Source organism: Vulpes lagopus, chromosome 9 (genome assembly GCF_018345385.1).
Source record: "Vulpes lagopus strain Blue_001 chromosome 9, ASM1834538v1, whole genome shotgun sequence".
In the NCBI taxonomy this organism is placed as follows: domain Eukaryota; kingdom Metazoa; phylum Chordata; class Mammalia; order Carnivora; family Canidae; genus Vulpes; species Vulpes lagopus.
In genome coordinates, this window is record NC_054832.1 from 29828800 (window position 1) to 29850890 (window position 22091).

Consider the following 22091-nt stretch of genomic DNA (forward strand, 5'->3'; position numbering starts at 1 on the left):
TGCATCTAATGAGAGTATCATATGGTTCTTGGTTTTTCTCTTGCTGATATGATGAATCACATTGATGGTTTTACGAGTGTTGAACCAGCCTTGTGTCCCAGGGATAAATCCTACTTGGTCATGGTGAATAATTTTCTTAATGTGTTGTTGGATCCTATTGGCTAGTATCTTGTTGAGAATTTTTGCATCCATGTTCATCAGGGATATTGGTCTGTAATTCTCCTTTTTGCTGGGGTCTTTGTCTGGTTTCGGAATTAAGGTGATGCTGGCCTCATAGAACGAATTTGGAAGTACTCCATCTCTTTCTATCTTTGCAAACAGCTTTAGTAGAATAGGTATGATTTCTTCTTTAAACGTTTGATAGAATTCCCCTGGGAAGCCATCTGGCCCTGGACTCTTGTGTCTTGGGAGGTTTTTGATGACTGCTTCAATTTCTTCCCTGGTTATTGGTCTGTTCAGGTTTTCTATTTCTTCCTGCTCCAGTTTTGGTAGTTTGTGGCTTTCCAGGAATGCATCCATTTCTTCTAGATTTCCTAATTTATTGGCGTACAGCTGTTCATAATATGTTTTTAAAATAGTTTGTATTTCCTTGGTGTTGGTAGTGATCTCTCCTTTCTCATTCATGATTTTATTAATTTGAGTCTTCTCTCTCTTCTTTTTAATAAGGTTGGCTAATGGTTTATCTATCTTATTAATTCTTTCAAAGAACCAACTCCTGGTTCTGTTGATCTGTTCCACAGTTCTTTTGGTCTCGATATCATTGAGTTCTGCTCGAATTTTAATTAACTCTCTTCTTCTGCTGGGGGTGGGGTCTATTTGTTGCTTTTTCTCTAGTTCCTTTATGTGTAAGGTGAGCTTTTGAATTTGAGATCTTTCCAGTTTTTGAATGGATGCTTGTATTGCGATGTATTTCCCCCTCAGGACTGCTTTTGCTGCATCCCAAAGATTTTGAACGGTTGTATCTTCATTCTCATTAGTTTCCATGAATCTTTTTAATTCTTCCTTAATTTCCTGGTTGACCTTTTCATCTTTTAGCAGGATGGTCCTTAACCTCCACGTGTTTGTGGTCCTTCCATACTTCTTGTTGTGATTAAGTTCTAATTTCAAGGCATTATGGTCTGAGAATATACAAGGGACTATCCCGATCTTTTGGTATCGGTTCAGACCCGATTTGTGACCCAGTATGTGGTCTATTCTGGAGAAAGTTCCATGTGCACTTGAGAAGAATGTGTATTCAGTTGAGTTTGGATGTAAAGTTCTGTAGATATCTGTGAAATCCATCTGGTCCAGTGTATCATTTAAAGCTCTCGTTTCTTTGGAGATGTTGTGCTTAGAAGACCTATCCAGGGTAGAAAGAGCTAGATTGAAGTCACCAAGTATAAGTGTATTATTATCAAGGTATTTCTTGAGTTTGGTTATTAATTGGTTTAAATATTTGGCAGCTCCCACATTCGGGGCATATATATTGAGGATTGTTAAGTCCTCTTGTTGGATAGATCCTTTGAGTATGAGATAATGTCCCTCTTCATCTCTCACTATAGTCTTTGGGGTAAATTTTAATTTATCTGATATAAGGATGGCAACCCCTGCTTTCTTTTGAGGACCATTTGAATGGTAAATGGTTCTCCAACCTTTTATTTTCAGGTTGTAGGTGTCCTTCTGTCTAAAATGAGTCTCTTGTAGACAGCAAATAGATGGGTCCTGCTTTTTTATCCAGTCTGAAACCCTGCGCCTTTTGATGGGGTCATTAAGCCCGTTCACGTTCAGAGTTACTATTGATAGATATGAGTTTAGTGTCATCATATCTACTCAGTCCTTGTTTTTGTGGATTGTTCCACTGAACTTCTTCTTAAAGGGGAATTTTAAGAGTCCCCCTTAAAATTTCTTGCAGAGGTGGTTTGGAGGTTACATATTCTTTCAGTTCCTGCCTGTCTTGGAAGCTCTTTATCTCTCCTTCCATTTTGAATGAGAGCCTTGCTGGGTAAAGTATTCTTGGTTGCATGTTCTTCTCATTTAGGACCCTGAATATATCCTGCCAGCCCTTTCTGGCCTGCCAGGTCTCTGTGGAGAGGTCTGCTGTTACCCTAATATTCCTCCCCATAAAAGTCAGGGACTTTTTTTCTCTTGCTGCTTTAAGGATCTTCTCCTTATCTTTGGAATTTGCAAGCTTCACTATTAAATGTCGAGGTGTTGAACAGTTTTTGTTGATTTTTAGGGGGGGATCTCTCTATTTCCTGGATCTGAATGCCTGTTTCCCTTCCCAGATTAGGAAAGTTTTCAGCTAGGATTTGTTCAAATACATATTCTGGCCCTGTGTCCCTTTCGGTGCCCTCAGGAACCCCAATTAAACGTAGGTTTTTCTTCCTCAGGCTGTCATTTATTTCCCTTAATCTATCCTCATGATCTTTTAATTGCTTGTCTCTTTTTTCCTCAGTTTCCCTCTTTGCCATCAACTTGTCTTCTATGTCACTCACTCGTTCTTCCACCTCATTAACCCTCGTCGTTAGGACTTCTAGCTTGGATTGCATCTCATTTAATTGATTTTTAATTTCTGCCTGATTGGATCTAAATTCTGCAGTCATGAAGTCTCTTGAGTCCTTTATGGTTTTTTCTAGAGCCACCAGTAGCTGTAAAATAGTGCTTCTGAATTGGCTTTCTGACATTGAATTGTAATCCATATTTTGTAACTCTGTGGGAGAGTGGGCTGTTTCTGATTCTTTTTTTTGAGGTGAGGTTTTCCTTCTAGTCATTTTGCTCAGTGCAGAGTGGCCAAAAACAAGTTGTATTGGGAAAAGGAGAAAAAGAGAGAGAAGGAAAGAAAAGAGAAAAAGAAAAAAGAGAAAGAAGAAAAAGAAGGGGAAAAAGAGAAGAAAAAGAAAGAAAAAGAAAGAAAGGAGAAAAAAAGAAAAAAAAAAGGGGGGGTGGGGGAAGCAATCAGAAATCAAGAAGAAAGAGAGAGAAAAAAAAGCACAAAACAAAACAAAAACAAAAACAAAAACAAAAACAAAAACAAAAACAAAAACAAAAACACGGGGGAGTATCTTCCGATTCTGTATACTTTAAGTCCCTTGACTTCCCTTGGAACTGGTCCGTGTCGCTGGTCTTCTGGGGGAGGGGCCTGCTGTGCTGATTCTCAGGTGTTAGCACTTGGGGGAGCTGCTCTGCCCCTGCCTGATGCAGGGCTCAGTGGGGGTTGTTCACCCCGTGAGGCCCCGGGAGGAAGCCACAGTGGCGGGGGCAGCTCTGGGACCCTGGAGTCAGCTCCCGCAGTAGCTCCGGGGCTCTCCGTCTGCAGGGCCTGGGGGCTCCGGGGCGGGGCCGCTGATCTGCTCAGTTCCAGGCACGAGCGTCCTTGTGTCCTGGGCCCTCCCGGCCTCTGCCTGTCCCGGGGGAGGCCGGATCCTGGGCTGTGTCTCGGGCCCTGTGCCCCGGGGCCTGCGCTGTTGGATTCGCGCTCCCGCCCCGCAGCCCCCTCCGCGGAGCCGCCGCCCGAGCCCCTCCGAGCTGCTCCGGGTCCCGCCGAGCGCTGCAGCCCTTAGGGAGCTCGGCGCATCTCCGGGGCGCAGTTCCTCTGTTACTGTCCCAGGGAGCCCGAGGGCATCCCCGCCTTTCTGGGGATCCTGCTCCAATTCCCCGGGAGGCCTTTCCCCCGGGAAGGTCGGTGCAGCTCCTGCTCCTCCGGGACGGGGCTCTCCTGTCCTGGGGACACTCGCCCCGGCCTCAGCCCGGCTCCTCGCGGGGCCCCTCCCCCTTGGAGGCCTTTTGTTCCTTTATTTCTTTTTCCCCGTCTTCCTACCTTGATAGAAGCGCGAACTCTTCTCACTGTAGCGTTCCAGCTGGTCTCTCTTTAAATCTCAGGCCGAATTCGTAGATTTTCAGGATGATTGGATGGTTTTCTAGGTAATTTGTTGAGGACAGGTGACTTGGGGACCCTACTCTGCTGCCATCTTGCCTCTCCCCCCCTCCCATCTAATTTCACATCTTCCACTGTGAGATAAAGGTAGAAGTGCTGTTATTATGCATAATGCCACAGCTCCTTGGAACTTGTTTTTATAGAAACAATATTGATCGGCTTGCCTCTGCAGTTCCCTAACACCACTGACTTAATGTTGGTTGGATCGTGACCCATGAGACTGCCTTATCCTGTGGGCAGCGGTTTCCAGGGAGTTGCTCAAACGTTATTACTTTATTTTGTTGATGATAACATATGCAAGTTTTATCTGGTTCGACCAGGAAAATATGAACAATAACTTATCTTCTGGCTTTCTTAAAATCATCATTTGAAGTTTTACAGTGTAAGAGCAATTCACCTTCCTTCAATGTCTTCTCCCCAATTCATCAGGACCCCAAAAGTCGTGCTCCTAGAATGTGAAGTCTTCATTGTAGAAGTTGTCTGGACACTGACTCCCTCGCATGGGAACGTTTGTCAGTTCTTTGAAGGCTCCTGCAGGCCCTACAGAACTTAATGGGGCAGAAAGCCCCACTGAGGCTTTCTCCTCACCTCTGCAATGACCAAAGATGGGGCTATCTCACAGTTCTATTGTCAGGACTCGTCACCATGCAAGTAGCCCTCTGCAGACCATAGAGTATGTTGGGTTCATAGAGTAAGATGAAGATTTCTTGAAAGTTGTTGGCCAGTTTTCACTGTGTAAAGAATATGAAGTTAGGTGGCCCAAGATTTACATCCAAAACTAGCATGGAGATGAGCTCAGTCTCTTCTATACTCTCTAGTTTTTCTGTCCTGCTATCTTTTGTGTTCAATCCTGCTGAAAAGGAGTGGGATTAAGCTTCTACCTTTTTATGAGCCCTTGGTCTTAGTCTGTCTTCGAGACCTGGAATGGGAGAGTGAGTGACTTATATCCCATAAGAACATGTTGGTAGACATTCTCTGATGGCATGATCCCCTATTTTGTTTCCTAAATTAAGAAGAATATAAGGCAGAAGCAGATTGTGAAGTACTTAGTTGGGGACAGTCAAGGATATTTGGAATATGGGCCACTGTGTCATCTTGGAGTAGGATTGACCAATGTAGCACTTTCCTCAGGACCCAAAAACACACATAATACACATTTACCAAAGACAAATTTAAAGGATTTTTATTTCATTATGGACTGGGTGAAAAACTTGGAAAATCCATCTTTTTACTTTTGCTTTTTGTGATGACTGAAACTCATTCAAAAAGTCTTCTAAACTTCTCTGTACTGGTCACAAAGGTAATTAAAAATCCATTTCCTGGCAGCAGATTCTAAAATAGAATCTGAGAACAATAAGGACTTAATAGAGAAAGCACATACTTTTGTACCCAAACAGCTTACTGAAGAAAGTAAAAGCCAGACTCATTGTTTGCATTTCTTCTTAAAATTGTAAAAACACACACATATGGATATAGGTCCTTTGTTTTAATTTTGGGTTTTCTGCAACCCATAAAATGATTCACACCATGGAGAATCATAGCTAGCCTAAAAAATATTAAAATATATATTAACATATATACATATTTAAATGTCTATATATATGCTAATGCATATATGTCAGTTATATATAATATGATGACTATGTCAAATGTATATGACCAGGTTTTGTGAAGCATAAACAAGTCATCAGAGCAATAATACTGTCATTTAAAACAGATTCCTCTGCATGCTTTGCTTTTTCAGAATGTTGAAAATCAATTCTTGGAATTGAATTTTATCATACAATGTCTATGTAACTCTAGCCTACAGTTTATTTCATAGAGAAGAGGAATAATTCAAAATTGTTATTCTCAACCATGAGCTTATCTCATGGGAAGTGGAGAAATATTTGACCATGAACTTTTCAAAGCCATGGTAAATTTATTCATATCAAATCTGGCCCAGTCACAGCATCTGATGCTCTTCAGCCACTTTGTCATGTTATAGCATTCTCTCCACTGTCTCCACCACCCAGATCCCTGTGGTTTAATTGCATTCACCACAGTAAGGTGCTTTTAATGTAGGTAATTAATATAAAAGAGTTGGGGAGTGTATCATATCCCAATATATATATTTATTGAGAAGAGCCTTTCTCTTCTGCCCCCATGCAGTTTATGACATATTCATGTTTCTGATAAATCTTGGCTTAAGTCAACAGAAACAAGGAAGAGAGGAATGTGTGGCTATGGAGGGAAGGGGTTAAGGTTGCTTCAGCCTGAGATGAGAGTGAAGAGCAAGGAGGGGAGATCTGGGGAGAAATGACATTGAGGTTGGAAGAGCAAAACGTAGCCAGCTCATGGACAAATCTGATTCCAGGATTTTAGATTGTATCATGTTCAGTATAGTCAATCCTCATTATTCATGGATTATATATTTGTAAATCTGACTCTCCCCCCTCCCCAAGTCAATACAGGCTTTTGCAGTCATAATGAGACATGCAGAAGGGCAAAAAGTTCTATTTTAAATCACCAAAACAGGCTGAAGCTTTGCCTTCTTGTTTCAGCTGTCAGATTATACACCAGGAACCTTTCACAGTAGATTTAGTGCCATGTTTTGCACATTTTTTGGTAGGTTTTTGTGTGTGTGTGATTTCACTATTTGAAAGGACTCCAAGAATAGTGCTGGAGTGCTGTCTAGAGTTCCTATAGGCAAGAAAGCTGTGGTGTGACTTCTGGAGAGAACAGGTGTGTTAGTGTTCAATAAGCTTTGTTCAGGCATGAGTTACAGTGCTGTTGATTGTAAGTTTAACGTTAATGAATCTACAATGTATATGTTAAATAAGGTTTTTTAAAGATTTTATTTATTTATTCATGAGAGACACACACACACAGAGAGAGAGAGAGAGAGAGAGGCAGAGACATAGGCAGACGGAGAGGGAGAAGCAGGCTCCATAGAGGGATCCCGATGTGGGACTCGATCCGGGCCCCCAGGACCATGCCCTGGACTGAAGGCCACGCTAAACCGCTGAGCCACCTGGGCTGCCCAAGTAAGGTGTTTTTAAACAGAATCATACATCCAAGGTTATGTATTGGTCAACTGATGAAAATGCTGTGACGAGAGGCTTGAAGGAAACTAATCCTGTATATTGTCAGGGAGGAATGGTTCCATATTCACTAATTCATTGTGCCTGGAGACTTCACAGAATGTATCTCCCATGACTAATAAGAATTGCCTGTAACTTTTTTTCTAAATGCAACAGGAAGTCATTGAAAGGTTTAAAGCAGAGGATATGCTGTATAGCATACATATGCATGTCTGTGTCCATTTTAAAGACACAGGTAAGAGATGTCTGTCTCTATGCTTTGAACCGCGTTTAAAATTTTGTTATGCAGGGTATTGGAATCTGTCGTGGGCCAGTATTCTTTCTGTCTTTCATGAGTGCTAATGTGCTCACACATACCCTCATTCAACCTCAATACAGTAACTTCTCTAGCTGCCTTATTGTCTCATTCAACAAATATTTTTGAGTACCTTTCATGTGCCAGGCATGGTTTTAAAGGACTGAAGATTGAATGCTGGACACAAAATCCCTCCATCTGTGGAGCTTATAATCTGCTACAACAGTTCTCAATCCTGGGCGTGCATAAAATTTTCTGAGAAGCACATTAAAAATCCTGATGCTGCACTCTACCCCCAAATCAATTATCTGTGGGTTAGACCAAGGCATCAAGTATTTTTTTAAAGTGCCCCCAAATGATTCTGCTGTGTGGCCAAGATTGAGAATTGCCATTCTAGTGGAATCACAGCCACTTAAATGATGCTTATTTTGTCAGGCAGAGTTTTAAGCACTTTACATATAATGTTTCTTTTAATTCCCACAATAAATTCCTGAATTAGGTACTATGACATCCCCACTTGACAGATCAGAAAACTGATACACAGAGAAGCTGAGTAGATTGTCAAAGGTCTCAGAGTTAGTAAGTATCTGAATCATAGCTGGGCAGTCAGGATTTAGCTTCTGCTATTAACTGTTACTCTATGTTACCTCAACCTCAGTAGTTCTGGCCTGGGGCCCTGATGAAAGCCAATCAATAATCTTCTCTCAGAGCTTTAAATGGCAGGAGTGGTGGGCATGGGAAGCTAGAAAGTTGTTAGGGGTCATAATGCTTCCTTGTAAAGGAACTAGAGATGAAGCTATTATGGATTGAGAAGCACAGCTGCTGAACACTGGAAGCACCCAAGACCCTTATTTTAGCTGTACCTATAGCCCAACTGGATCTCTGCTCTTCATGTGATATGTCTGTATGAGCTTCAGTTGAATTCTGCTAACCACCAAATTCCCATTTTTTTTTCTAAGCTCACTTGAGTTAGGAAATTTATTTCCAAAGAAAATTCCAAATTTCATTTGGAAATAAGTGTGTCCATAGCCATTGATTATATTTTCTAAATACCATATTTAGTTCGCTCAAGTAGCAATGTTGAATGAGTTTATCATCAACTCTATGTCCACGATTCCATCATGATCTCAGGAATCTCTCAATCCGTGATGTTGAGATGGTTGCCTAAAGGAAATTAAATCTCTAGAGAGTGATTGCTGGTGCTCGTGGACAGGTGGCTTTCCATGATGCTATCCTGTTAGCAAATATTTAGCCTTTTGCTGAATCCAGGATCAGGAGAAATCTTTTCATAGCCTAGGTTTTAACTCCACAAATAATTAAGAACATACAACATGCTTCTCTGCCGGATCCTTTGTTCTTTGTTTTGATTTGAGATGAAAACCTCCTAGTATATTAATTCCAGACTATACAGATTGACATCAGGGCAATCCTTGCATTCAAGCTATTGTACGTAGCATGGAAACTGCTTAATTTTCAGACTGTAGAATATATTAATTTGTCTTCTGGTGGCATTTAAGAGTGAGTCTTACACTTCCTACTGTTGTCAAACTTTTTTTTTTCTTAAATAAAATTCCATCAACTGTAGATGATGCTGTTGTAGATATAAATAGCAAAATGGGTAGGAGATGAGCAAGTCTTCAGTGGAAACTGTATTTAGTAGTTCAAATATACTCGGATTACTTTTTCTTCTGTAACTGCATAAATAACTACAGGACCCCAGGAGACCTTATTACACATATTGAAGTACGCACCCATAGCATTTATTAAATCTCTCTACTACTAGCAATATTCTAGCTGCAACCCACTGACCGCCAGTATTACAAAATAACTACTTCCTCATCTCTTTTCCATTTTGATAGATCTCTCCATCGGTATACTACGATTTGATTTGTATATAAAGTATTTTCAGTATTCTGTTGTTGACCTTTTATAATTATGATTCCCTGAATCGGCTTATCTCTGAATTTGGCAAATCTGTTTAGGCTGCAAGGAATTAAAGTCTGAGGTTTCTCCCTCTGCCTCAGCGCCCTGTGAACCCCTGGGCACCAGCAGGTGGCAGCAAAAAGAAATAAAATAGACTAAACCATGCATTACAAAGACCCAGAGAAATGATGCTCTTTATCTGAATCTTCTTTTAGTTTCCCATCCTCATATATTTCTCAATTCATTCCTATCTCCTTGATTTTGCAGGATAATTTGTTGATGTTGCAATACTAGCTTTAACTTAACTGCTGTGGAAGAATCCGAAAGTATGGAAACAGTTTTATTTATTCTCTGCATTGTTTTTTCTGCCTTGATACTTGTCTGTCTCTAGGGAGGTCCTCTGGCAATCTTACCAGGAGAAATTGTTGAAAGACAATCCTTCACCCTGGCTGTAAATAAAGGCTGGACTCATTAAGGAGTTGTGATGGGTGACCCAAAAAAGGTAGGAGAGAGGTGATTAGACAATGTAGAGAGTAGTGGTTTGCCAGGACTGGGGGTAGGAGAGCTGTGGGTTCTGGGAGCAGGGGGTGTCTGTAGTCTTTTCCCCACCGTGTGGCTGGGGTGAAGGCAAAATTCATGGGCAGGATTTTGGATAAGTGTCAAAGCAATCACAGAGGATGGATAACTGGAGGTACCTATTCTCAGTGTTTTGTTCTACTCAAGATTACTGGCATCTTCATCTGAACTTAGGGTAGGAGAAGCCCCAGGATGATAATAAGCAAGTGCCTGGGTGGCTCAGCCAGTTAAGTGTCTGCCTTCGGCTCAGGTCATGATCCCAGGGTCCTGGGATTGAGCCCCACGTCAGGTTCCCTACTCCCTGAGGAGCTTGCTTCTCCCTCTCTCTCTGCCTGCCACCACCCTCCCCCTACTTGTGCTCTCTCTCTGTCAAATAAATAAATAACATATTTTAAAAATAGTAATAATAAGTAAGAATGAATGTTTTGGTATGACATGGGCTCATGTATGACATGGGCTCAGTCTCAGATTTATTTGGGTTCAGAGAAAATAAAGTTCAATGACATAATTTTAGACTTTCTTTTTTTTTAGATTTTACTTTTTTATTCATGAGAGGCAAAGACTTAGGCAGAGGGAGAAGCAGGCTCCATGCAGGGAGCCCGATGTGTGACTCCATCCTGAGAGTCCAGGACCATGCCCTGTGTCGAAGGCAGATGCTTAACCACTGAGCCACCCAGGCATCCCTAGACTCTCAAGGCTACAGTGAAAATTCTGTCTTTTGTACGATCTTGGATTTTTATTCTGCAGAAACAACTTGTCCCATAATGAGTAGGGTTGCAATTTTGTTCTAGAAATTTCCTCTCTTGATGAAAAGTAAAGATATTTTTCATCCCTCTATCATATGACAGGAGCTCACTTCCCTGGGGTGGCCACTGAAAGAAAAGTGCTCCTACCAACCACTAAGTGCCCTGGGGCATGAACTCTTCTATTTGAATTCCTGTGATGAGAGAACATGGGAGACCAATAGACCTGGCTTTAAGACATCATCTATATACACCTAAACTGTTGCCATCCACAATCTCAGTTCACAGGCTAAGAAACTCAGGGTATAAAAATTATAGTTTTTCACTTCAGACCTTTAAAAATAAAATACATATTAACCATCTAAACTTAACTCCCACAACTGGGCCTCAAATTTTTAAGAAGACTTATCATCTCACTGATATTCCTTGAAAACTTAAAAAAGCAAATGTATCAGTTTCCAATAAAATTTTTTTCAGAAGTCTATACTTGATTGCTATACTTGGTTGCTATCATTAAGTATAGATAAACTGAGATATAAAACAGTAAGATGGCATGTGAAGCATTCATTACAAAAATTATCTCTATATCCTTGTGAGAGCCCCTAAATTAAAAAATCACATCCTTCACTAAGTTATAAAATAAGTTTCTCTCACTCAAGATGTAATATACTGAATTCTTTATTTGTGGTCATCTTTGGGTGCGATGCTTTCATTATCGTTATTGAAAATCTGTGCCAGATAGTGACTGGCACAAATGAAAAATCAAGATATGTATCAGTAGGGTGGTTGTCAGTTACGCTTCTGATTGTTGAAATCGGCACAGGTCATCATCATTCAGGTTCCTGGAATCAAGCCACACATCAGGCTCCATATTCAACAGGGCATCTGCTTGAAGATTCTCTCCTTTTTTTGTTGAAGATTTTATTTATTCATGAGAGACACACAGAAAGAGGCAGAGACACAGGCAGAGGGAAAAGCAGGCTTGCTGCAGTGAGCCTGATGCGGGACTAGATCCAGGACCCCGGGATCATGACCTGAGCCAAAGGCAGACGCTCAACCACTGAGTCACCTAGGCACCCCTCTCTCTCTCTTCCTCTGACCCTTCCTCCCTGCCTGCTCACTGATAAGCATGTGTGCTTTCTCTTAAAAAAAAAATATAAAAAGATAGGTGTTGACAAGGATTAAAGATAAATGAAAGAAATCACTTCTGGTTGTAAACAGGTACAAAGAATAGGGATCACACAGTCTTCTATAAAATTTGAAGATTTATAAAAACCTCACTGTTTTTGGTATGATCTTAAAACCAAGTACTACACTCTGATCAGCATTCTGAAATTTTGCCAGTAGAGGGCAGTCAAAGAGTGACTCATAGAATTTAACTTCTTCCTGGCTCTATACCCAGTTCTTGGAAGAATCCTTCAAATAAGCTTCTGTAACCCGGTAAAAATCCTGAGTCTTCATTATGTCATTTCTGGCTTCTGAACTCATGTTATAGTTATAACAATTTTTTTCCCTGACAAACTATTTGTTTCCTTTAAATCATTCAAGATCTGAAATTTGTGAAGTATTGCTAGTATCTTTAATGTGGCCTACATTGTTTTATAAAAGACTCATTGTAACACGGAAAATGAACATTTTTTTTCTGTATCTGTAAAAAGTCTGAATATAATTTAGAAATGTTGAATAAAGGATTTATCTACAGGGTGAGGGAGCATAAATCAGAGGAGTTGACGGATAAGGAAAGATAAGTAAACCTTTTAATGTTTAGCCATATCAAAAAATTTCAACTCTTGGTTTTACCCCTACCTAATGCCGTTCTGGGGAGAATTTCTGGTACTCTCAGAAGAGGATGGTACAGAAATCAGCACATCTGCAGCACTGTGGCCTCAAGTGACACCAGACTTGTAGCTAGTCTGCATGCCGGGGAATCAGGTTAAGTATCAGAACCAAGAACTTCAAATGAAGATAATGTGAAGTTTAGTTTTTAAAAATAGGTGGAAGTCCAAGAGTGGCTTAAATTTTTTTTTTTTAAGATTTTATTAATTTATTTGACAAAGAGAAAGAGAGAAAGAGAACAAGCAGGGGGAGCTGCAGAGGGAGAGAGGGAAGCAGACTCCCTGCTGAGCAGGGGGCCCTGAGATCAGGGCCTGAGCTGAAGGCAGACACTTAAACGACTGAGTCACCCAGTCATTCCTAATTTTTTTTTTCTTTGAAAATTGTTTTCACATGCTGGTTGGAACAGAGATCAAGCAACATATTAATACTCAATTCAACCCAGCAACCAACTTGTTGCCACTGTGTGCTAACCCCTATGCCTACTCACCGAGGGAAGAAAGGGACAGATTACATCTGGGATTAGCAACAACCACTGTGGACATTGTTGTGGGGCACATTTCCTGCTCACCCTGTTGGAGGGTCATGCTCTTGACTGCTTTGTGTGCCAGCGGTTCCCAGAATAGTCCTCCTCTCTTCCACCTCCCAAACCAACAGCAGCAGCATTACCTGGGCACTTGTCAGAAATGCAAATCAATAATGCTGTGCATGGAGCCCAGCGGTCTGGATTCCAACAAGCTCTCCAGATGATTCTGTTGGGTGCTCAAGTCTGATACCAAATCACTGCCCCTGGGCAGGTAGGTAAACATACACTGGAGGAAAGCACTGGGCATGATTCACTCAGCTGCCCTGTCTTCCTATGAATGAGCTGCAAGCAGGCAGGCAGCCAGGCTTCTCAACTGCTTCTCCAAGCACAGGCTCTTAGGCCCATCTGGGGATCTTGATTCGAGTTCTGTATTACATCTGCCTGCAGATACATGCCACAGCTTCCAACCTTATGCTTATCTTTTATAAGATTGTCTTTTGTAAAGATAATATATTAAAGATAATATCTTTATGAAAGATAATATTATGGCTTTTATCAACCTCTTTGACTTTCCAGTTGATCCAGAATCCAGGCAGGGAGAGATTGTGTTCAGTGGAGCCCTTTGAAGACCCTGATGAAGTTCAGGATGTAGGAAAGGAGATGGATTTATATGAAGTTTAAAAACAGTGTAATTATGAGAGTGATAATTCAACTACCATCTCAAAAGAACCCATCTGGCTCTTGGAAATATAGAAAAGTTGCCTTTTTTGTTTCTTTCAACAGTTTTTCCTTCTTTACCTTTCTTGGTCTCAGAAATAGCAACCTGACCCATACAGCAAGATAAGACATTTTTTAATGAGAAAAAAAAAAAAGAAAACAAGCTGTTCACACATCTTTCACTTTAAAAAATGCCTTTCTCAGAATGCTTTAAGAAAATTTGAAGGATTTAATACCCATTAAAATACATTAGTAGTCAATAACCCAAGAAAATTTTGGGTGACTTCTTTTGGAATTTTTGCATTATAAAGAAAGCACAGGCTTAACCTGCAGTTGAAAATTAAAATTCCTGCTCCACTTCCCTTAGCTAATCGAAGTCCTTCCAGTTCTTTGCTGCCTCGCATGAATTCCTTTTCCTTAACCCCCTTCTTTCTCTGATGCCCATAGAACTCATGGCCTAGTATTCTTGTTTGACACTTCACCTGTGCTGCTTCATTATCTATGTCCTATTTTCTCAAACTCATTGTGAATAAACAGCATGTTACTCTCCTTTATATTCTCAGCACTGTGGTAGATGATGCATATGTGTGGGTTGATTATAACTTTTATTTCTTATGTATCTTAAACTCTTATTTCTGAGTACTTAAGAAATGACTCACATTTTACTTATAAAACTTTTATGTACATTAGGTATGTAATTCTAATTCGCTCCATTGATTTAACTTTGGAACCCATCATTTAAAAAACTTTAAGGGGCGCCCGGGTGGTTCAGTCAGTTGAGTGTCCAACTCTTGGTTTCCACTCAGTTCATGATCTCAGCATCCTGAGATCAAACCTTGCATTGGGCTCCCAGCTTAGCAGGGAGTCTGCTTGTCTCACTCTGCCCCTCCCCCCTCTCAAACTCTCTAATAGATAAATAAATCTTTTAAAAAAATGACAAAGTTCTCATAGAGACATAATGTAAATTGGTGATTGCCTCCAGCTAGGAGATTCGGGGGAAAAAGAGTGATTCTTAAAGGAGACAGAGTTTGTCTCTAGGATGATGAAAATCTAAAATTAACTGTGGTGGCAGTTGCACAATTGTGTAAATATACTAAAAAAGACCAAATTGCACATTTTATATGAGTGAGTTATAGGGTATGTGTTATTGAAAACAATCTCATTTGATAAGGGCTAGAGTGATACACATGTAAGATATTTCATTTTGCCACAGATACTGGTAGATTTGTCTCCATGACCTATAACTTAAAGAATACAAAGGGAATTTCAAAAGCATAAAAATCTTTATGAAAAACTCATAATCTTTTTTCCTCCATTTCCCATGTTCATAGATGTATATGAACCATACATACTCAATCTTGTCTTATTTCTGGGAAAATTTTATTTCTAAATTCCAAACAGTTCCATATACAGAAAACAGAGCAATCCTGAATCTCTTGCCTCAACAGTGTTTGAATGCAACAGACCTGAGACCCCTCCTCTCCCCTCTTAACATCTCCCAACGTTCCAGGTGAAACTCCACCATCCCTTGTCTCTGAGGCCAGCCAACGCTGTTTTCTGAGATTAGCTTATTGTTCTACCAACCCTGAGCTTCCAGATTCATCTGAGTTATCCACTGAGGTGGAGGTGGTGGTCAACAGCCTGGTCAACCTGCGGCTGTGAGCCCGCTACACTTACCTCTCCCTGGGCATCTGTTTGCACTGCAAGGGGTGGCTCTGGGGGGCACCAACCGCTTCTTCGGAGAGTTGTTGGAGGAGCAGCAGGAGGGCATAGAGCAACCAGAGGGGTGGCAGCACCATCTTCCAGGACATGCAGAAGTCCTCCCAAGATAAGGAGGGTTGAACCCATGGATGCCACAGAAGCCACCTTGGCTCCAAAGAAGAACCTGAACCAGGCCCTTTGGGATCTGCATGTCCTGAGTTCTGCCTGCACAGACCCTATCTCTGTGACTTCCTGGAGAACCACTCCCTAGGTGAGAAGATGAAACTCATCAAGGAGATGAGCAACCACCTGACTGACTTCCTGTACTGGCCAGCTTGCAAACTGGGTGATTATCTCTCCTAAAGGCTCACCCTCAAGCATGACTAGAAGCCTCATAGCCCAGCAGCCTTTGAGGGACCCTCTGCATCACCTCTGATGATACAGAGGCCTCTGTCTGAGCCTCTCCCTGCAGCTACGAGGCAGCTTTCAATCACTCTAGGGCCCTCCCCCCAAGCAGTGGACCAAATGGAAGCAATACAATTTTTCTGCAAAAAAAAAGAAAGAAAGAAAAAGAAAAAAAGTGGAGAAGTAGCATAGTATGTTACTGACAACCACAATGGTTGTCTGTTATTTAAAATGGTTGATATTTCTTATTTAAGATCTCTGTTTTACACATGAGGAAAGTGAGACATGGAGACGTTAAGGCCAAGGTTGCTCTGCCTGTGAAGTGACAAAGCCAGTTGTGAACAGTCTATATCCAGAGCCTTAGAGCTTAACCATCACCCTTTGTGCCTTCTCTGCAGTAGATCTTTATATGAATGAGCCTTCCCCATTGCCAAGGCACATTCCCTGTGCAGATGGGAAAATAACACAGCATTGAAGTGTCTGCTGGAATGGAAAAATAAAAAAACAAGAACACAAGATTATGACAAAATACTGGATTAGAGTATGTCCAAAATTCTAGCTACTTAACAGGCTCAACCAATAGGAGCATTGTTTCTAATCTGTAAACCTGGAAGCATGCTGTTCACTATGGTATCTAATGAGATTAATAATGATGATACATGTGAAAGCATGTATTACCCTGTGGGATACCCAATTATGGATGTTTAATTTATAAGTGAATGCAAAGATCATATTTTACTAATCATTCAAGGCCTCTTTTATTTACATATGATTGCAGAGATTCAAAGTGCTTTATAAATGTTTTCTTATTGCTCATAACCCAGCTGTTACAAAGTTGGGAAAACTATCTGCAAAGTTTGTAAAGTTTGTGGAAACAGTATTGAGAAGGGACTAATACTAAGTACAAATAAGAAATCATTCTTATTTTAGTGTTTTTATGTATTCAGGCTATTACCAGTGCTAGTACTATACTTTCTATTACTTAATTATTAATTCAGCATTATTTACTATATGCTCTCCTAAGCGACTTATATTATTTAGGCACTAGAGATAGAGCCAGCCATGAATAAGACATACCAGGGCCATCATGGAGCTTACCTTTTAGGCGGCTCAGGAGGTGGGGTGAGAAAGACAATAAACAAGTGAAATAAATTAACAACAGAAAGTCTGGTAGTGATGAATGCTAATAGGTTTACTGAAAGGATTTTGTTTAGAATGGGATGAAGCCAGTTCATCAGGGTTCATTTTGCTGATCCTAAAAGACAACTGGACAGTTGTGAGGTACTGATCTTGCTACAAAAATGTCAGCTGTATTGCTATAGAGAATCTTCAATGAAGTTAGTTCTTTATAATCAGAGAACAACATAACAACAGTAATAATCTATTTTTGCAGGGAGGCCTGGGTGGCTCAGTCAGTTAAGTTTCCAATTCTTGATTTCAGGTCAGGTCAGGATCTTGGGGTCCTCAGATCCGAGTGCCACACCAGGCTCCACGCTGGTCATGGAATCTGTTTAAGATTCTCTCTCTCCCTCTTCCTCTGCTCCTTCACCCCCCAAAATCTATTTTTGTAACGTATTTTAGAGGGCCAAAAGCACCTTAAGGTGTGGGCACTAATAAAATCACCTGATTTTGTTTTTGTTAAAGGCAAAGGTTCTGGACTGAGCAATCCTTTCTACAGTACCCATGAGCAGCCACTACTACCTCCAAGGACAACCTAATCAGTTAAGGAAGCTAATTTCCTTATCATGGTCAATAACATGATCATCTCTGTGTTCTTGCTAGAAAAATATGCTCGATTTTCCCCCCTTAATCTTTTGTGGAGGGAGTTTTTATTTTCCTTCTGACTGATTAATCATCTGTTTATCTTCAAACTGCAGGTACAGACAGGTAGGTATAATGTGAGCCTTTTAGTCAGATGCACTTTGGGACCCCAGGGTGGGGGGGTTGGGGGCATGGTGTCTGGTGAGCTTAAAAGGCAAATTCATTTTTTGTGTGTGTGTATGCCTGTGTAGTTCTGAAGCTTTGGTTCACTTCAAGCGACTATTATTGTGTGTGTTTTTGTGTAGTCACTTTTTAGTAGTAATTAAGAGAGAATGAACCTATGGACTCAGTTAAAATTTGGCCCTTAAGAAGTGAGAGGTCAGCACACACTTTACATCTATTGTATCCCTTCCCCTGACCCCCTGGACCATGGACAAAAGGAAGCTCTTCTGAAAGGCAGCTGTTAGAAAATAAATTGTTAGTCATATCAGTAGTATCAGCTTGTATCTTAAAAAGAAGATGCTTTCTTCAGTGACTCATGTGGGTTTACTTTCACTTTAGAGGAAAGTATAACTTCATTTTAAAGTTATCGATTCACTGTATGAATATTCACATACCACTAAGTTAAATTTCAGGTTCCCAGTTTACTAAAACAGTATGGTTAAGTTGCAAAGCAGAGTTTGGTAGGTTGCACCATGTGAAGTTGTTATTTTGTAGGTCAAAACCTATTCAATACCAGCAATTTAGTAACATTCAACGTTAATTAGACAATGCAAGGTAAGTTTCCAATTTCATTCAATTTTTACATAGATCAATGCATTTGAAATTGACCAAGTGAAGGAAAAATACATTGAAATCTCTATAAGTTCTGTTAAGAGTGAAAATGAATGGACTTCTCCCTCCACTGCCATTTAGAAAATAAGCATAGCATATAACTAGGAAATCCTGAGAGTGAAATCCAAAGAATAGGGTTATTAGTGGGTCATTTCACATGTTAGATTTTCCATTTCTGATTACTTGACTTTTGTTTGTAAGAAGCCAGCACCAGGTTTTGCAGGCAATGAGTGATTCATGTATATCCACTTGGTTGTTATGAAGGAGGTGTCTTTTTTGCTAAAGTACTAACATTTTGCTGTGTTTTCTGCCTTAAGAAAATGCTACTGGAGGCTGAGTGTAATATGGATTGGGACAACTAAGAGACAATAGATTCAGCCTAAAGTTTGCTTAGGTAATATCATATAACCAGGGTTATTGGTGAGTTGGGACTGAATTTGATGTTGCTATTTGTAAATCTCTGAATGAAATCTCTGAATGAAACTCCACCTCTGAGAAAGGAACCCTGGCTGGTTTATTCTTGTCCCTCCCAGTACAATCCTTTGAACATAATAGGTACCCAGCACATTGCATTGCACTAATATTGAAGATAATATTTTTTTTAAGATTTTATTTATTTATTCACGAGAGACACAGAGAGAGAGAGAGATAGAGAGAGAGGCAGAGACACAGGCAGAGGGAGAAGCAGGCTCCATGCCGGGAGCCGGACCTGGGACTCGATTCCAGGTCTCCAGGATCACGCCCTGGGCCAAAGGCAGCGCTAAACCGCTGAGCCAACCCGGCTGCCCGAAGATAATATTTTAGCACATTTAAAAGACAAGACAGTGCTCAATAAGGAGATTGATTATCATGCAATATACTGAAGAGTAAGTGAACATAGAAAAACATGAATATTGTTTGAAATGTAAAAATTGGCTTCTCTAGCAAACTGGATAAGAGCTACTCAATCTGAGTTTTATCAGGTGGTTGTATAGTCTAAAAGTGTATATTTGCATCTTAGGTTGTCTGAAAATTACTGGAATAACTAAACTAGATTGAAACCTTATCCAAGGCAGGAAGCTGTTAACAGAGTTGGTGTAGGATAGTTCTTAGTGTGGTCTGAGAACACCAAGAAAGGACTTCCATGTTGGTTGCAGTTGCTTTTTAGTTCTGCCTGCTGTTGGCATCACATATGCAAACTTAATTTTTCTTGTCGATTCTCTTTGCAGTTAAGTAGTCCTGGCTTTTGTTCATTCTCTCTTTTCTCTAATGTAATTTTAACTATGTACTGAAATTTACTAACATGATATGTAAGCACTGTCTTTAATTAATTGTGCTTACAGCTGGCATCTGGAAAGTATAATAGAACATCTGCTTTGCGTAGAGCCACCTAAGGATTATTAAAATCTGATATTTTAAGTCTTTTTATATTGTAAGTACCATGTGTTAGCCACACTCAAATACAAATGATTTGAAAAGAAATTAAGCAAAATGGCTATAGTTCAGTGCTTTAAGAGAAACAGTCGGGACCGAAGATTAAATTTTATCTTGTTTTTGTTTCAATCAAGGGAATTTATTCTTTTCTTGGTTTAACTTGGATAGAGTGGGAAAGGTGGAAGAATTGGGCCAGGGGAATTGGGGAGTGTGAATAATCTGTGAATAATCTGCTGAGTAAATCCTATACAATTTTTCATAGGCATCAAATGAAAGGAACATTATCATCTAGTTGAAAACAATTTCTAATCCTTGAATTATATTTGTGGTCTTTAACCCCAGAGTTCATTTAAGAGTACACAATTATTGTATGTGTTACATGGCTTTTTTGTTTTGTTTTGTTTTATAATGCATATTTCTGCCTTATACTGTTTTCTATTTTTATTTGACACAAGCCTTTAAAAAGTTCAGCCACCTCGGTGGCTCAGTGGTTGAGCCTCTGCCTTTGGCTCAGGGTGTGATCCAGGGGTCCTGGGATCAAGTCCCGCATTGGGCTGCCTTCATGGAGCCTGCTTCTCCCTCTGTCTATGTCTCTGCCTCTCTCTCTCTCTGTTTCTTATGAGTAAATGATTAAAAATCTTTAAAAAAATAAAAATAAAAAGTTCAGTTCTAGTAAATTTTACCATTATATAATTTCTTAATTTTATCTTGGGCCCATAGCTGTTTGTGACACAAAGAATGAATATGCTTGCTTTTCCTCCCGAGTTATAGTATTCTCTAGAAACTTCTATTTTACTACATGGGATATGCATACACACATATTAACATTTACCCTGTATTTATTATGAAAAGCCACAAGGAATGAAAATATTCCCTGTATGGTCTTTTGGAATCATGCAAAGTACATAAAACAGCAATGATATTCTATTGATAAAGGTATTTTTCAATGAACAAAACAGACAGTAATCAGAGTAATCATTTGACTCTTGTACAAGAAGACCTACATGGATTTGGTGTGAATTTCAAGTAGCTAAAATGAAAGAACTGACTGAAGAGTTTACTTTGCACCATTATTTCATTCTGTTTCGTGGATGTAATCTAATTTTTAACTCTGCTCATCCACTTTGCAAATATATAGATTGCTCAGCATACACTAATTTGTACTAAATAACTAGAGCAGGTGATGTGCAGGTAATGGTCAAGGAATATCACCTTTCCATAAGAAGGAGATTAATTTTTAGAGCACAGAAATTGTAAATGTCTGTGGCAAACAACAATTGCTGTAATAGTTTAACCGCTGGTATTTATGTAGCTCCTAACATGGGCCAGACACTCTGCTAAATGTTTGATTGGTGTTTCATGCCTCAATCCTAAACCAAGTACAGGAACTATTCCCACTTTATAAATGAAAAAAAAAAGAAAAAAAAAAAAGCTTGAGTGAGGTAAAATGAGCTGCTCAAGGTCACACAGCTTGTATGTTGCAGTGCATAGGCTGCTCCCATATTGTAACAAAGAGTAACTGGGGGTATTTTTTTTTTATTTTTAAAATTCATACTCTTTCAAATAACATGCAAAATGCTCAAAAGTTAGAAATTTCAGTATGCAACTGAGTATTAGTTCTACTAAAAAGTTTAATATACATAAAGCCTAGAGCAAAAGCTAAAGTAGAATTTGAAAAATATGGAAAGACAATCCTGTATGATCTAGGACATTGGATGTGCCTATCCCCCTAGTCACTTGTAAAGCAGCTTGTTTAAAACTTTTTTCCTAGCTTAAAATTTGTTTTGACATTAGCCAACTTAGTTCACAAAGTCATGAGTTTTCTATAGATTTAAATAAAGAAGAGGGAAAGAAATAGAGACAGAGAAAGCAAGCAAGAAGGCCGGCCATACAGATGCAGCTGGCCTTTTGATCCCTTCTTTTCAAAATAAGAAGAACCCCAATGTGGTATATATATTTACCTCTCAATGTGTTTTAGTCACATTGAGAAGAAAAAAAAAAATAAAAAGCCGTTTGGCTAAAACTGCATTCTAGTTTTTGAAGAGAAATGTTTCAGTGAACTTAGAATTACTTACAACAGTCATCTTGTCCACTTAAAGATTTAAACTAATTTCTGTTTCCCAGTGAACACTTTCCTGGCTTTCATCTAATTAGGCAGAAGGAGATGCATTGGAAGAGAGAATGAGCTAGTCCATAAGAATCCTGCCGTTATGGGCTCCATTGGTGTTAATGAGCATTTGGGCTCAGTAGCATGTACCAGGGACCTTGAGTGAGAGGTTTATGTACGATAGAAACTTATGTTTCTCTAACCTAATAGTATGAAGGTATAAGGTATAGGATGGACATGGCTGCTCAGCTACAGAACTGG

General features: G+C 39.8%; 1 pseudogene; it reads left to right on the forward strand.

The window, feature by feature from the left end:
• The first annotated feature begins 12342 nt into the window (after nt 1-12342).
• LOC121498579 lies at nt 12343-15697 on the forward strand (annotated as a pseudogene).
• The last annotated feature ends 6394 nt before the right edge of the window (nt 15698-22091 follow it).